General features: G+C 46.6%; 1 pseudogene; it reads right to left on the bottom strand.

Moving 5' to 3' along the window:
• Window positions 1-694: 694 nt before the first annotated feature.
• LOC119444474 (uncharacterized) lies at window positions 695-4,719 on the bottom strand (annotated as a pseudogene).
• Between the last annotated feature and the right edge of the window lie 12,458 nt (window positions 4,720-17,177).

The following is a 17,177-nucleotide window of genomic DNA, read 5'->3' as shown; positions in this document are numbered from 1 at the left end:
TGACACTAAAGCAACGTCTGAGATTCTGAAGAGCCTTGTTACACTGGAAATCAGAAGTTGAAATCGAAAAAAATATGGCAGTAAGATTTAAAGCGACACCCTCGATTTGTTTTAAATAAACATTGATATTTGAAAATGCCTCTAAAGGGCTGTCTTTTTTGAAGACAAATAATGAAGAACTTAATGAAAATTCTAGTTATTACAGCAATAAAAAAACTACACAGAACTTATATTAGCTTTTCAAAAACTGTTAAATTGACATACCTTAAGGTAATAATATTTCGGTTTCAAATTTTAGGGCGCCTGTTGTGCTTACAATGAATGCACAACATTAAAAAGTAACATTTTCTTATATCTGCTACTTTAAATTGTTTCTTATGAAAGGCTTAACCCACGATACTACAACCACAATTTGCCATACCTCAACAGATCGCAAGAGCTCCCTCATAATTCAACTAACCCACTTACCCGATAGCTCAGTGAGATGTTAAGAACTGAAGCCCTGTATTCAACGCAGCACGTAAAGGCTGGTATATATATGCCCAAAGCATGCAACCGGTTTCTCATTTTGCATCCTGAATAAACAAGCTATTTCTAACAAAGCTGTATTTTACACCACTGCTTAGGGGCTCTTTCCCAAAGAGTCGGGCCAGTGGTAAGTGTATGAATTAGGTGTAGGGATATGTGGAAACTATAAAAATAATAAAAAATATGAAAACAAAAATTGGGGCAAGTTTGCATTTACTGCAGACATCAAACGCAAATTACTTTATTTGCAGAACATTGAACACAATAACAGAACAAATCAGGTACTACAGAAAGGGGTCAAACCAGAATTATACACACTTCACGCTACTGGCAGCGGAGCAACTTAAGGAATTTTTCTCGCTGCTTTTGACCTTCTCTTTCCTTGTTCAGGCCCTTAACAAAAAATCTGAACCTTAACAAGACATAGAGTTTGACTACTTCGGACAAATTTACTTTTTCATGGCTAGAGCAGCCAAGCTGCGCCAGTGAGAGTGAACGTAGGCACTATGCGAAATCGAGCAAACTCTCTTCATGCAGAATGTTCTTGCTAAAGAAGACGGTGAATTCATCCTCGATTAGCTTAACTGCAGTGGAGAGGGCGGAACTAAGATAAACAAACCCACCATTGTCAAAATGAGTGGTAAAGTGAGAGCTCTCATCCATGTTTGCATCATTTGGTGTCACAGAAAGGCAAGATGCGCACTGTGGGCATGCATTTCTGGCGATTGTTTTTCTCGCCACATAGCTGGCAGCATAGTAGATCAAGGCAGCGTTACTTTTAGTTTCTACGTACCCGGCATTAACAGAACACTGTCAATGGCCTCCTCAACTTCATCAACCTTTCCATGGTCAAATAACTCATCAATAATGTTGAAAAATGGCAGTGCCCTGGTGTTAGACTGTGATGTAGGTGCTTTGCTCAACAGTGCTTTGATAACGTCTGGTGAGCATTTTGTTCCTCTCGGTGGTTTTGCAAGGTTATAAAACGACATTAAGTTAACAGTTACCAGAAACTGTGACACGGTAGGGTGGTCATTACAACTGGATGACTGCCTTATAACGCCGAAAACATTTTCCAATTTGTCTTGGCTTTGACGCGACGTGAAGCGGTAGTTGTACCCTACAGTGGAGTTAAGATAAGATAGCAAGTCTAACGTACTTCTGATCGTAACCCTTAGCCCACAAGCCGTGTTGTCAGTGAGAAATCCGCCCCCAGCTGATTCTGCGTGCCGCTCCCATGCGTTTAGGTAATCTAAGAAATCTGCTAGGAACATTTCGTCTGCATTACCAGGCTTCAGAGCCTTTTGGCTCGTCCTTGAGGTCATTATGCGGATATGCCGGTTCATTCGTTTGATGAATTCCTCTGTTGGTTGCACATTTGTGTACACGGAATGTATACGTTTCCTGCGCACATAGAGTCCTTTGATCACCTGATCACTAAAAAGTTGGAAGGCTAAACTACTGTCATTTTTTCAAGAGAATTCGGCTTCAGGTGTGCACTCGTTATGTTGGGCATAGCTTTCAGTGTAACATTGTCACGGTCCGACTCCCAGGCTGTCTCGATAATACCACTGTGAACGTAGCCAGACCGGGTCAGGTAACCCTTGGACACAAATCCCTTCCGCAAATTTTTCAAAAGGTGTGGAAAGTCTGAGACGAAGAAAAGTTGTCTTTTAGGGTCCAAATGGTGCTTCGTACTGCTTCTCAGATGAACAGCAGAACCTGTTAAAAACATATTTTGTACATTAGTTAAGTACGAAATGATGCGAGAACGGAAGTTTTTAAAAGCCAGCAACACATATATACTTAAAGTAAGGTAGGTGAAGCCTAGATTGTGTCTGAGTGTAATAGAGTAGCACATTTTTTATATTTACAACTGCGACAGGATATCAAGCTTTAACCTTTTGAATATATTAGTAGGAAAACAGAAAAGACAGACTTTACTATTATGAATCCATTGCCGCCTACATTTTAAGAAGTTCCAATTATACAATAAATGAAGAGAACTTGTTAGACAACTATATGTGGAAATGTCAAGGAACTAAAATTTTGCTTTTAGGATGTTCATTATGCCTACACACAGGCTGACAGCATTAGTAAATGAGCAAAATTAATAATTTGCTCAGCATGTATGTCAAAGATCCGCCACATGCTTCTGTTCCAGCTTGCGCCATCACAAGTCACGGAGTCGACATACAAGCCTGCTTGTTCGCCAGGACGGTGCATTCGACTATAATTTTTGCCAGCGTGGCTGATTTTAAATTGCCTTTCGATGCAAAAACGCCAAGGATTTGTGTGCAGCTCCCTGAAAAATGGATGGGACCAATGATAGTGTGAGATAACCATGTTGTTGATGCCATGAGTTTGACAGCAGACTCTGCTAAAACAACTTACCGGTGTGGGGTTGAAACAGCACAACCATCCCGTGGTCTGCAAGCACACCCTTGTGGTAACTGGCCGTGTGATGCCCAAGATCCACGAAGCCTTCAATGTTACCTGAATTGTTACAAAAAGCATCATTACACATCATGCGGAACGTAAGCTGTCATATTGCAACAAATAAAATGCAATCTTCCTTTTTTATCTGAATTGTAAAAATAATGTAAAGCTACAAGAATGACTTGTTGGAAATAGTTTTGAAACTCACCGGCGGCCTTCACATTGAGATGTTCCGAGAGTTTAATCTCGTCCACAAGCAGGCCCCCCATGGCGGCTGAAGGTGCCCATGCTTTTGGTCTTTTCGCTTAAAGCCGCAAAAACCTTGGTGTTCAGACCAAAACCACCCTTGAATCGTTGCAGATACTTCTTCAAGCAACATCGTTCAGGCAGAGTCATAATGCTTCGCTTTCGAAGGTGCTCGTAGAGCTTTGAGCTCCGCATTCTCATTAGCAAACATTCGACAATCCACTCATCATTATAAGTCATGCCTTTAAGAGATTTTCGTCTTGCAGCCAGGAAAGAAGTTCTCACAGCTAGCTGCTGCTTCTTCGGGAGTGACTGTATTTTTGCCCCAAGAGCTTCTTCGCTCAATGCATTGTTTTGCTCCTTCATTTGAGTTACCTGCTGCTCAACATTGGTGAGGCTTTTCTTTATCCTTCTCAAAGCACAAGAAATATTCTTGCACTTTTTTGGCAATGCAAGAATCACTTGTCGTTTTTCTTCTGTACATGTTGTTCTGCGAGAGCTTTCGTAAATATTTGCAGTGGAAGCATGAGTTTCTTTTTGGCATCGGTGGTCAGCAAGCATTTCTCTGCAAAGTACATACTTCTGTATGAAGTGTGCTTGCCTGCTACAGGTATCATGCCACATCCATTGCAAAGGTCAGGCAGAGAAACTTCTTTGATCAATGCCTCTGCCTCATGGCGGGCTGTGAGCACACGCTTTTCCTTTTCCCTTCCTCGGAAGTGAACTGTGGCAATTACAGAACCGTGCTCACGCAAAGGTTTCCCAAAAGTCACCATTTTTTTGATGAATAGCTTAGAGAAGTCATCGGCTTCAGTCTCGCAACACGCATAACTTAAAGTGTCATTTGACGCAGCAGGTAACTTTCTCCATGTCACCGGAGTCAGAACTCCATCGAACGGGTGCTGAACATCACTTGGGCACGGCGACTGCGGTATGACTTCACCGTCATACAGTGATCTTGTAGTAAGGCATGGCTGCTCGGAATCGGAACACTTCTGGAGTTCTTCCGATGAACCTCCACGTGCGACGCAGTGAGAGTCAACCCGCGTCTCGTCATCGTCGACTGCAGAACACAACTCGGGATCCGCCAGCTCGACATTTCTCTTCCGTTGTTTAGGTGCCGGTCCTTGGTCGCAAAGATTTCGCACCTTCCTTTTCACCGTCTTCTTAGGCACAAGATGCGTTGGGTAATTTTCGAAAACTGTAGGAACAGCATCGGGCTTCAGACGTGGCTTCTCTCGGGTGAGTTCGTTCACGACACCGTTCACCGTAATCTGAAAAGATCGTTCGATGCAGTCCTTCTCAAAATGTCTTTCGCACACGACAGCCTTCGGCGTGAGCCTTCTGTCTGCCCTCTTGATCCTACTTTCCCATTCAGCAAGCCGTGCTGGGTCTGGCGGTGCGGTGAACAAAGACACCTTTTCTTCGTCCGAGCGATAACGTACCGCTTCGGCACAACGGCACAAAACACGTCCTTTCTTTGCATTGCCGCTTAGCCTTTAACATCTCAGGATGTTGCTGCTGCTCACATTTAACGTCTTCTAAATTTACAATCCAAGAAACGATGCCTGTCAAACACTGATTTCACACGTATGAAATTACCTAAGCAATCGGGCGAGGCTTCGGCAGCGATGGGGCGACAGGTGCTTGGCGGCTTCCATGCACCCACACGGCACGCAGCGCCCCTTACGGCCCCTGCGCGCAGTCATCACGGGCGGGGCCACCCTCTCCCGTACGGAATGCGCGCGCTCCGCACACTAGCCAGTATATTCTAGGACTATAGGCCCCCGAAGCGTTTTTTACTCCGAGTAGAACTCGTAGTTTTTTTCTACTCCGATTTCGTGATGGATCCTGCTGGACACGCGTCAGAATGACGCACGCGTCCCACCATCCGCGCGTCAATCGCGCCTGAAATCGTGCCATGCGGTTCCGGAGGGGAGAGGCGGGTGAGAGCCCAGAGAGAGTACGTGGCAAAGGCGGCAGAGGACAGCGGGTCTGCGTGCATGCGCCGCAGTGGGAGAGCGGGCATGCACACGCAGTCTAGGGTGCCTCGATGCCCTCTTCGCCCGTCGCTCCTCTTTCAGTGGGAAGTCGCGTTTGCTCGCCGCCGTGCGTTCGCTCCCCGTGAAAGCGCGCGAGGGCGAGGCACGCGCGCTTTCACTAGCACATGCAGCATACGGCCAATGATAGTTTTTTTTTTCCTATTGCCGGGCGCGACTATCGAAGAGTGATCCCTTAGCAGCTTCGCTGTAATATATCTGGGCTGCTACGTGCCAAAACCGCGATATGTTTATGAGGCAAGCCGTAGTGGGGAACTCCAGATTAATGTTGACCACCTGGGGTTCCTTAAGGTGCACACAATGCACGGTACACAGACGTTTTTTTTTTCTTTCACCCCCACTCGAATTGCAGCTGCCGTAGCCGATATTTCATCCCGTGCTCTCCGGCTTTGCAGCGGAACGCGAAAGTCACTGCGCCACGACGGATGGATTTTGGTAATTTATTATAGGCACCTAATTTCTCAGCACCCTCTTCACTTTGCCTAGATTAGCCTTCGCGTGTCCTATATATCACCCAGATTCCATTACAATAACTCCAATGGCTCTCAGCATGAACTTCAGCTTACATTTGAAGCGAACGTATTTCGTCGTATATAGTGGCAAAACAGGTAATGCTTCAAAAAGGAGACAAAGGATGCGCCCGCCTAAGCATTGATTGCACAGTATAAAACAGTTGCAGGGCAAGGCCATTTCAGGAAGTGTCCAATTCCTGTATTAGCTTGATGTGAGTAAGATTGCAATGTCCTGGGTCTGAAGATTCTCCGCAAGCGCTCTACTAAGTGTAGCCGACTTTTAGTGTCGTATAGTCGTATAGAGGTAGTTGCAACAGATACACGGTTTATGCGCAACCGCAATATGTGCACGTGGCTTACGCGTCTTCTATCTTGTTCGAAAACTGCAGCTAGTGCAGACTCATCAGTTACAATTGCGAAAGTAACGGTTACGTTCCGCTATAGGGTTGCCACAGCATTCCTGTCCTCTAATCTCTGCTTGCCTAACGCAATTCACATTTTCGCTTTTATACTGAAGAAAGCATTTCCGCGCTGACTTTTACCCTGGAACATGAAGCTACAACAAAGCGTTATCTGCTTCTATACCATATTTTACGACGCAATATAGGAGGCTTTATGTCGGCACCGATACGCTGACTCCGTCGTGTCTCGCCGCCTGAGATAAAATATTTAACGTCAGCAGCCACGTGAACCAGCGACTGTATCGCACGTCTGGAAGCCGCAGTGGGCGTATCTATCACGCCTGCATCCCGAGGGTGACCCCGACAACTATGGCACAGCACATGTGTTCATGCGCCCGGACGAGCCCCTTGGCATAGCTTAAGATAAGACAACCTAATTGGGCAAGGTGAACAGCGCTGCGATGATAACGACATACCACACTGACGCCGTCTGTCTCAAGGACAGTAAAATCTTTCACCTGTAATCTGAAGCCGTCACTTTCAAGGACGCAGAAGCGCTAAGCCGGTTGCAGAAGAACAGCCACGTATCATCAGCATGGACGGCTATTCCGTTTCGACACTGATTCTTCCAAAGCGCTCATTCTTCCAGAGCTTATCGCCCCAAGTCTAAGGGCGATAAAATCGTCGCCTCGTGCCCTATGCTGTATGTGCGAGTGACAACGTACGAGGGTGAGCTGGCGATCGCGGTTCAATCTCGCGCACGCAAGAGAGGGAAGCCGCAAGGAAGCGCGCAGTCTTCCAGTCGCGCTCAACGCTCCGTAGGGAAAGGGGGGGGGGGGGGGGGGCGTTCTAATTCTGCGCGCGCCCGCCCGGGTCGCACTCATGGAGGAAGAAAATATAGGATGGAGCATTACGTCACGCAGCCAGCCTTGGCAAGCGAACGCTTCGTGTAGCCAGCAGTGGTGGCCCAACACGTGACCTCTTGCGTCGAGATCACGGAAAATCCGAGATTTGCCGAGATGTTTGGTTACTCGTAGTTTTTATTCGTTGCGCGCTCGGCTCGCAGCTGCACACAAAAAGATTGGCTGCACACATGCAGGAAGCAACAAGATTTTTCCTCGTTACGTTTTCCCCCCTTGTTTTTGTTTATTTCAAGAGTTTCTAATAGTTTCGAATGGGTATCGAAAAAAAAAAGAAACAGCCGGGAGTACTAAAACCTACCAGGAGCTGTGACGTTTCCATCTCGTGTTGGGCCACCAGAGTCGGCGAAAATCCCATTTCAACAGAAACTTCTGGTGCCTCAGGAGCGTTGTCTCGACGTCCCAAAGCTTGACGCGGTCTCACAGAGCAAGAGGCTCTCTAACGTGGTCAGAGTTCAGGCGTTTATGTGCAACAAATGTAAGTGCCTGCGCCGCATATTAGGGATTAATCCCCGACACGCTCTAATTGTGACAAGAAAGCGTCTGCAGCGCTTGATTACAGCGCAAGTTGAAGGAATGCGGCTATCAAAGCAGCGCGACTGCACTCTTACTGCGAGCCTTTCTTTAAGGTTTCGTACTAGCTGAGCAATCGCGTTCTTCACGGGTAGCGATTCCTTACCGCTTGCAGTGTGAATTATATGAATGCAGATAAGGAAAAACAAAGGGTCTTGAACGCTGTGCTACTGCATGGTGGTAGGCACTCACTCGTGCAAAACTAGCAGATTATCTATAGCATAATCAAATATATCCAAGCTGCCGCCTCTGAATTCAAACTTTACATCTTACGAATAATTTGCTTGGACAAATTTTCGCCAGCAGCGAAGTTTGCTTTCGAGGAGGCCGAAATTATTTCCTCTATATACCATTGTGAAACCGGTAAGCGGATCTGGCTTATGCGAAACTTATTACCACAGAATGGTTTCCACAGAATTTATTGCGACAACGAAATATTGTGTGAACATTTCACAAAGCCTGCCTCACAGTCGCCTGTTGTTAGGCCTAGCACCTATACCTTTGTTAACTTTATATGAACAGTCTGAATTCTGGACTTCTTCGTCTGCTCATTAAAATTTAACTCCAATCTAGAAGTTCTACAAAAATGTCCCTCCCAGGCAGCACACCAGCAATGGTCCAAGCATGGCCCCAATTCTGACAGAAATTGGTACCAGTCCTTAACCAACCCAGGTATATTGGCAAAGTGCAACCCAATCCAATGCTGGCCCAGAGTTGAAATCAAGATAGGCCCAATATTACGTCGATGCAGCACCTATTGTGTTGCGTAGTACCAGCGCTGAGCCATATCGTTGCCATTATTAATGCCAGATTTCGGCCAATGCCCTGTGCATGACGAATATTGTAAATATGCTGGCTCCAGACACTGCAGCCATTATTATCGCGACCCTTTTGCTATAGTGGCATTTTTGATAGCAATTGTGCCCATACTGGCTACATCGATTGTAGCTAGAAAAACGCGATAGAAATATACTAGGTCAAGAATCAAACGTTCTCTACAGATGCCAATAATAATAAAAGAATAGTGAAAGACAATTTTATAACAGTTTATTTACTAATAAATAAGCACAAACAGGCATTTTTCGTGGACCTAAATGGGTGACGCTGGGTTATGTTAAAACAGTATATTTGCAGCAAATACCAAACAGCCATTTCTCGGGAAGCTAGGCGCATGACGGTGGATTATGCAGGGCCCTGAGGATAAGAGTTAGGCAGGGTGCCGAGGACGGTGGGCTGGCCAGGGCTTTCAGGGCAGGGAGCTGACGTGGGTGGGCTGGTTGGTGAGCGCTCGGATGACGGCGGGCTGGTCAGGCCCCTGAGGACCGCGATAACGCAGTGGTTTCGTTGCATTTGCTGCCACCTCCCTCAGCGACTTATTTGGAGGAGATGCTTGCACTGGAAAATAAAAACAAATATCAGAGATATCAGAGATGACATAGTGCTGCTAGCATACAATGCAAGAGATTTACAGACACTTGACAATATGTGTGGCAACGAAGCAACAAATCTAGACCTTAGGTTTAGCACAGAGAAATCGAGAATCATTATTTTTGATGAAGAGACGAGTAACTACGTGGTGTCAATTCAACAGCAAGTCATACCCATAGTCAAGCAATATAAATACTTCGGCGTATACATAAACGAAGGAAAGGCTTACTGAAGCACCCACCAAGACAACCTGAAAATAAAGGGGAAGTGGAATGGGCAGCAACGATGAAACATGGAGCACTGTGGGGCCACAATAAGTATGAGGTGGTGCGTGAAATCTGGAAAGGAGTAATGGTGCCAGCGCTAACATTCGCAAATGGCATTCTATGCTTATAATCGGACAACCTGTCGGGGTTGGAAGTTACCAAAGATCGGTAAACTGGTTGGATTTGGGAGCCCACGGTAAAAGCACAATGAGGCAGTGTAGGGTGACATGGGTTGGGCCTCTTTCGAAGTCAGAGAGCAAAACCACCGAGCAAAATTAGTTTTTAGCGCGATCGCGCTTTAGGGAACCGTGTCGCATAAAACCCGGCGTCGGCAACCGGCATGTGATCACACGTGGCGGAGAAAATCACCCAACCACATTGGCTGCGCAGGCCCTCCCCGTGGTGCAAGGTTTTGGTGAACAAAAATTGAATTTCTCACAGTGAAATCCGTCAGAAAAATAGTGAAGTACGACTTTACCATTCGGCATTGGATTCGCCGTCGGATTGTTTACCAATCGGCGTCGGATTGTAATTTGAATGTACGAGTAAACCCAATTCTGCTACGAGGAAACTCCTATACGAACCCCCTTTTCAGCATTTCTACCGGACCTGCGCGCGTCGGGGCAATGGCAAACAATTAATAAAATAACATTAAAAGGTGCGGGGGCATTCATATTTTAATATAAGACCACATATATGGCCCCTGGAAAAACGTCTTTCCAGCGATGCATTTCAATTTAAAAGTGAAGCCGACCTTAAGGGAATCGGTGTAAGCTTGGTCTTTGTAAGCTGGCTTCCCACGTTGAGTGTTGCAGTGAACGAAGCCTACTTGCCATATGCGAACGGGTCCCGATAACGCTATCACGTTCTACTCTTAAAGGCGAAGCTTAAGCGTCCTCCAATTTTATAGAAAGACTCAGGAACATGGATGAAAATAAATGGGCGGCTAAAGTGCACAAGTATCTGTACCTGAAAAGTGCGGACATAGAATGGAGGAAGAGGTCAAGAAAGTTGGCAGCCAAGTACAGGATAATCGAAATTGTAAATAGACAACCAGGAGTCATCAGAAAGAAAGTGGGAGAAATAGAGACAGTGAATTGGATGCAAAGAACGGAAACTAAAAAAAAAACACCATGGAGATTTACAAGAATGAGAAGAAAGAAATTAGAAGGGAAAATCTGTATGATAACACAAAGGGCATTGCCTTGCTATTTAAGGCTCGAGCTGGTTGCCTCAAAACCAAAACATACCAGAGAAAATATCCGGAACTAGATGAGGCATGTGTATGCTGTAGTAAAGATCCGGAGACCACTCACCACATCCTAATGGAATGCGAAGGGATTCACCCAGCGGTAACCGTAGGTAACGTACCTCTTCCAGAAGCGCTCGGGTTTAAGTGGTAGGCTACATCAACCGAGCAGTCGTAGAGAGAAGCAAGAGAGGATTAGAGTATTGGTGGAAAAAAAGCAGGGAGGAGATTGATACGACCTGATCTCGTAAAATCATAGGTAGCGGTACAAGGTAAATGAAATAAAAAAACGAAAAAGAATAATAAGAGGTATACAAAAATGCTAGATAAAGCACATGTATAGTATACCTGATTAAATCAAACAGGCTAGGTGACTATTTGTCACCGCCCCGTTTCAAAGGGGATGCCATGAAATCATCATCCTCATCATCATGCCATTGAAAAAAAGGGGGGGGGGGAATAGAAGTTTGAGCAGAGAGTTCGAAGGGGTGAATCAATAAATTTGGCTGCAATGAATTTGTGAGGCCAACGGTATTGAACATTTCAACATATAAGGCATATTATGTAGAAGGTGTTACAGAGAACATTTACAACACAAACACAAAATGCGCAGGATGCGTCCATCTTGTTTACACCTCTCACCTAGTCAACGTAGCAATTTAGAATTAAAGAAGTGCAACAAAACTTATTACAGCATAAAATGCTTAGTTTCAAATACTGTAGATACAAAGCGGCCTTCGTGCAAAATTTTACATGTGAAATCCGAGAAGTTGCATCAGGAAGCACTAGAAAAAATTGGAATTTATTACAGGGTACGACAAAAATACTGCCGCGTGCGTTTGCAGGAAATGGTGCTTGACCTGGAACAGTGAGAACAACCGCGGTTCCTCGGAATGACTAGCAGGATCAGGCAGCACCCATGGCATGATAAAATAAAAGTCCTGGAATTTGGGTGAAATTCACAAACAAAGATTTACAAGTGTTCTACACTGGGCACTATTCAGAGGTTGTTAATAAGTTAAGTTAGGCAATTAAGGTGCTCTACCTTATCCAGGGCTGTTTCAGTATTATATATAAGGCGTGATAATGCTTGGGTTGGCAGCAGTTTTTAGCATTCATCCTAATACAGCATAAAATAATCGTCAATCCACCTCACAGCGTTTCTTTTCAGTAAACGTTGAAAGATCTACACCAGAAATGTATCAGCACCTAAATTCACGAGCGCAAAAAATAAATAAAATAAGATAGCTGATTTCGATTATTCTTTCGGCTGTGCGCTCACTTACTGCGATAGCATCATTTTCCAGCAGTAAAGACCACGGTTTTACTTTCAATGGCCTTTTTCCTTAAATAATTGCGTTCCTCCACTACGGGGAACTCGACAACTATCTAGCGGTTATATGAAAATGTATTCGTTTAAATAAATGGCATTGGAAAATTTATATTGTCACATTTGTAATGTAATCACTACACACAAATAGCTGTCCTAAATTTCTAGTCAACCTAAATTTATAATACGCACATCACTTTCCCATGATAATAGAAGGCAAACGCAACATAACATTGCAATCGCCACGACAAACCATGCTCTGGGCCATCCCAAATCGATGCAGTGCAGAGCAACGTGAATGAAAAAAAAATTGCAACGCTAAGAAAGCAACAAAACTATATTAAATTTTAAAACTTCAACAGTGATATTGTTACGGGGATGTTGCAAGTATAGACAGAATGTATTTAGAATATTTATACAAGCAGAGTTAATGTGGTCAAGATGGCTGACCAGCAACAACACGTTAGCAGCCAGCGTCTCACGACCTTCTTTTCTCTTCTTTTATCCTTCAGTAACAGGACCCCCAGGTGTTGAAGCACCGTCTCGGCGCATGACAGGCGAAGAACTATGAGCGAAGTCTGTCTTCAGTCGCGAAACACGCACGATATCAACAGGCGTCGGACTTGAGGACGGATCAAACTGTAACGGCGAGATCTGGTAATTGACGTCGTTAAGTTGACGTAGGACTTCACAAGGCCCTGTGTAGCGAGTGAGAAGCTTCTGGGAGAGGCCCACATGGCGACATGGTGACCAAAGGAGCACCCAAGCACCTGGGGCGAACATAACATCGCGATGGCGCCAATCGTAGCGCTGTTTTTGTGTAACCTGCGATGCCTTTAGACGAGATCGGGTGACTTGACGCGGTGTGCGAGCGCGATCGATGATTTCACGAGCGTAATCAGTTGCAACACGTGGCGCAGAAGGTAGGATGGTGTGAAATGGCAATGTGGGGTCGCGACCATACGAAAGATAAGAGGGTGAATATCCTGCGGTGTCATGTCGGGACGAGTTATACGCGAATGTCACGTAAGCCAGCGGGCCGTCCCAGTCGCGGTGATCGTTGGAGACGTACATAGACAGCATCTCTGTGAGTGTTCGGTTGAGACGTTCCGTAAGACCGTTCGTTTGTGGGTGGTAGGCGGTGGACCGCTTATGCTCTGTGACACAAGAGCGGAGGAGGTCGTCGACAACTCGAGACAAGAACGAGCGGCCGCGGTCTGTAAGTAACTGTCGAGGCGCATCGTGGTGGAGAATGACGTCGTGGCGGAGAAACATGCAGCACGTGACGTCGGCGCTGCCAGATTGCATTCCGGCGAAGATGGGCTGCAAGGATTCGTCGCGTTGTTGTCCAGGGAGCATGTTGCTTATGTCAGTGAAAGCCATCACGCAGATCTCCGGATCATGCGCAACAGGATCAGGAGGATCCACAGGTTGACGAGAAAGGCAGTCAGTGTCCTTGTGCAAACGTCCAGATTTGTAGATAGCCAGAAATGAAAATTCCTGGAGCCACAAAGTTCTGCGACTAAGCCATCCTGTCGGGTCCCGAATGGCGACACAGCAGAGGGCATGGTGGTCTGTACTGACCGACAACGTTCGGCCATACAAATATGGCCGGAACTTGGCGACAGCCCAAACTAAAGCCAAGCACTCCCGCTCGGTGATGTAGTACTTTCTCTTCGAAGGCGACAGCAGCCGGCTGGCGCGAGCTATCATGCACTCGGTACCATTCTGCTGCTGGGCGAGAACAGCGCCTATGCCGTGGCCACTTGCGTCAGTGTGGACTTCGGTCGGTGCAGGTGGATCAAAGTGGGCAAGTATGGGAGGGGTGGTCAGAAATCCGATGAGAGCGGCGAACGCGTGAGCCTGCTCCGGCCCCATGAGCATGGCGTGTTCTTTAGAAGATCTGTTAAAGGCCGAGCAACGTTGCCAAAGTTTTTCACAAAACGGCGAAAGTAAGAACACAGGCCGATGAAGCAGCGCACGTCAGACGCAGAACGTGGCACAGGGAAACTGCGAACGGCAGGAGCTCTTTCCGGATCTGGTTGTACACCGGATGCTTTAACGAGATGTCCCAACACGGTTATCTGACGGCACCCGAATTGACATTTCGTGGATCTCAGCCGACAGCCGGCTTTTCGGAAGACCGCAAGAATTGCAGCGAGTCGGGTAAGGTGGCTGCTGAACATGGGAGAAAAAAACAATAACGTCGTGAGGATAACAAAGACAGGTGATTCATTTGTAGCCTCGAGTCCATCATTCGTTCAAATTTCGTAGGAGCATTGCATAGGTCGAAGGGCACTACTTTGAACTGATATAAACCATCAGGTGTCATGAAGGCAATATTCTCGCGGACCATTTCATCAACAGAAATCTGCCACTAGCCGGATCGAAGATCAATGGGCGAGAAGTATTTAGCTCCGTGCAAAAAGTCGAGGGCGTCATCGATGCGTGGTAGTGGGTAGATGTCTTTTCGCCTAATATTGTTTAAGTGGCGATAGTCGACGCAAGAACGTCTGGTACGATCTTTTTTTCTTCACAAGGACGACAAGCGAAGCCCAAGGATTGGCTGATAGTTCGACGACCCCTTTGCTGCGCATTTCGATCACTTCTGAATGGATGACTCTGCGTTCAGCATGCGATACACGATAGGGACGCCGACGAATAGGATTCGTGTCTCAAGTGTTTACACTGGGGTGAACAACGGATGTTTGGCCTAAAGACCTGTCGCCGAAATCAAAGATGTCACTGCACGATTCGAGCAGGAGACGTATGGCCTTGGCTTGAGCAGACGTAAGGTCAGGTGCAATCATTTTCGCGATGTCATCCATGAATTGTGAGGTTTTACGTGCCAAAACTACGATCTGATTATGAGGCACGCCGTAGTGGGGGACTCCGGAAATTTGAACCACCTGGGGTTCTTTAACCTGCACCTAAATCTAAGTACACGGGTGTTTTGGCATTTTGCCCCCATCAAAATGCGGCCGCCGTGGGTGGATTTGATCCCGCGACCTCGTGCTCAGCAGCCCAACACCATAGCCACTGAGAAAGTCATCCATGAAGTAACCAGAGCTGTGAACTGCAATTGGCGCTAATAAACCATTCTCGGCATTCAGACTCTTAATGTCAAACTCGGAAGTACTAGAAACGCTGGCCAAGAACATGTCGGCCGGAAGCACTTGATGGCACAGGCTGAAATTAAGAAGCGGAAGAACGACACCGTTATTGGTAACCGTGACCAGCGTATGCGGAACAGCAACGTTCCGATTCAAAAGCACGTAGACGATGGGGCGAAGAACATATTCACCGTCAGGAACCTGTGACTGCGTGGCCAAAGCGACGTATGTGAATACCTCGGGTGACAGACGCACACCTTGAAGCGTGTATAGGCGCGGTGGGGTGGTGCTCGGAGCATCACGAGTTGAGAAAGTTCCCACAGAAGGAGGCTGGTTGCGCCGTCGATGCGAGCAGAATGATTGGATAAAAAGTCCAACCCAAAGTTAATGACGTGAGGGCAGTTATCGATCACAGCAAACAGAACAGAAGTAGGGCGGCCGGCTATACTTAAACAGCACACGTTCCAAGAACAACCAGCACGTCGCCGTCGTCCACACGAAGCACTTGTGCCGCTGCAGAGGTGAAGACCTTCTTTATTCGTCTACACAGGCTAGCACTTATCACAGATACGTGGGCTACAGTGTCGACGAGTGGTTGGACAGGTACGCTGTCTACTTTAACATCAATTACACGTCTCGTTGTGGGCACAGGCAGAAGATTTACTGCAGTAGTAGTCAATGCAGCCCCACCTCCGAAGGCTGCATTTCTTATATTTACGAAAGGTCGCGGCCGAAAGCTTTCAGGGGACTAAAGGCGACGTGGCTGTGGCGAACAGGAAGATGCGTGACATGTTTGCGATGAACGAGACTGGTGTCCGCACGGCGATGGTGAGCGACTCAGGCGCGTAGCCAAGGGGGGGCTGATGGGGCTTCAGCCCCACCCCGAAATTTTTTCGAGCTGGCATGCACCGCCGACCAAAACTACCACCGACGCCGGCAATCATTCTGCATTTTGTCTACAATGTCCTTTTCACGCTCGAAAATACATTTCGGCACGAACATTGCGAACTCGGGCTGGATTTCGTGACAACGCCCTTGCACCTGGAGTCACGTAACGCAAGGAGCCCCATCCGAGCATAAACATTCAACGGCTTTTCGATAGCGAGCGGGCGCGTTGCGGCATCTCGAAGCGGCCGCGGAATATACGGAGCGCATGGATTTCAATTACGAAACTTTATGGGTATAAAGTTCTCAAACTTTTGACGCGAAAGGTGCGCTCAAATTTCCAAAGGCATGCTTTAAAAGATTTTCAATTCTAGAACTTTATGGGGTTACTGTTCTTATAAACTTGGGCCAACATGCGCGCACTGGAACGCTCGTGTCCAAGCCGTTCCATAAATGGAAGCGCGAACTCGCAATCTCCCACACACACGAAGATGCTAAATATCACCGTGACTGTCAGCTAGCAGCTGATAATTTTCTCCAAACATTTTCAGGAAGCGTGCCCAATGTGATTGATCAGCTGGACCAGGGTAGGCAAAGTAAAATATGAGAAAACAGAAGAAAGTGAACGGCCTATTATTGAGGATTTTTTTTTTTGCGGGCGACAAGGTCTGGCTCTCCGTGGCCACAGGGACAGGGGCCCTATGGATTTAAGCAATGCCCCTGCTGAAAATAAAGGCATTTTCAGAGTGCTTCTTCGCATGCGAGCTGATTGTGGAGATACATATCTGAAGAACCATTTGGAAAGTTGCCCCAGTATTGCCTCGTATTTAAGCCCAGACGCACAAAACCAAATTAAAGAAATTTGTGGTGACATTATCAAAGAAAGCTTAGAATCAAAAGCAGGCTGCTTCTCCATACTTCCTGATGAAACGACGGACTTCGCCGGAATCGAACAGCCTACTGTTTCTGCAAGGTACCTAAACAAGTATGCCAACGACATCAAGGGAGTGTTTTAGGTTTTAGCACCAGAATAGATGCCCATCTCTCACTGCGACAGCAGGTTCTATGTAAATGTGTAAATACTGCTGCAGCTTCTAGTCACCCTTCCAGTGACCACTGCCAGCGCAGAGAGCATATTTTTTAGCAAGAGTTTACTAAAAACTACTTGCGCTCTACAATGTCTGTGGAACGCATGGTTAGGCTGGCGCTTCTATACACCCACAGAGA

The sequence above is a fragment of the Dermacentor silvarum genome, chromosome 3 (genome assembly GCF_013339745.2).
Source record: "Dermacentor silvarum isolate Dsil-2018 chromosome 3, BIME_Dsil_1.4, whole genome shotgun sequence".
Taxonomy (NCBI): domain Eukaryota; kingdom Metazoa; phylum Arthropoda; class Arachnida; order Ixodida; family Ixodidae; genus Dermacentor; species Dermacentor silvarum.
Note: the sequence above shows the minus strand (reverse complement) of the source record. Positions and strands in the feature narration are given on the sequence as shown.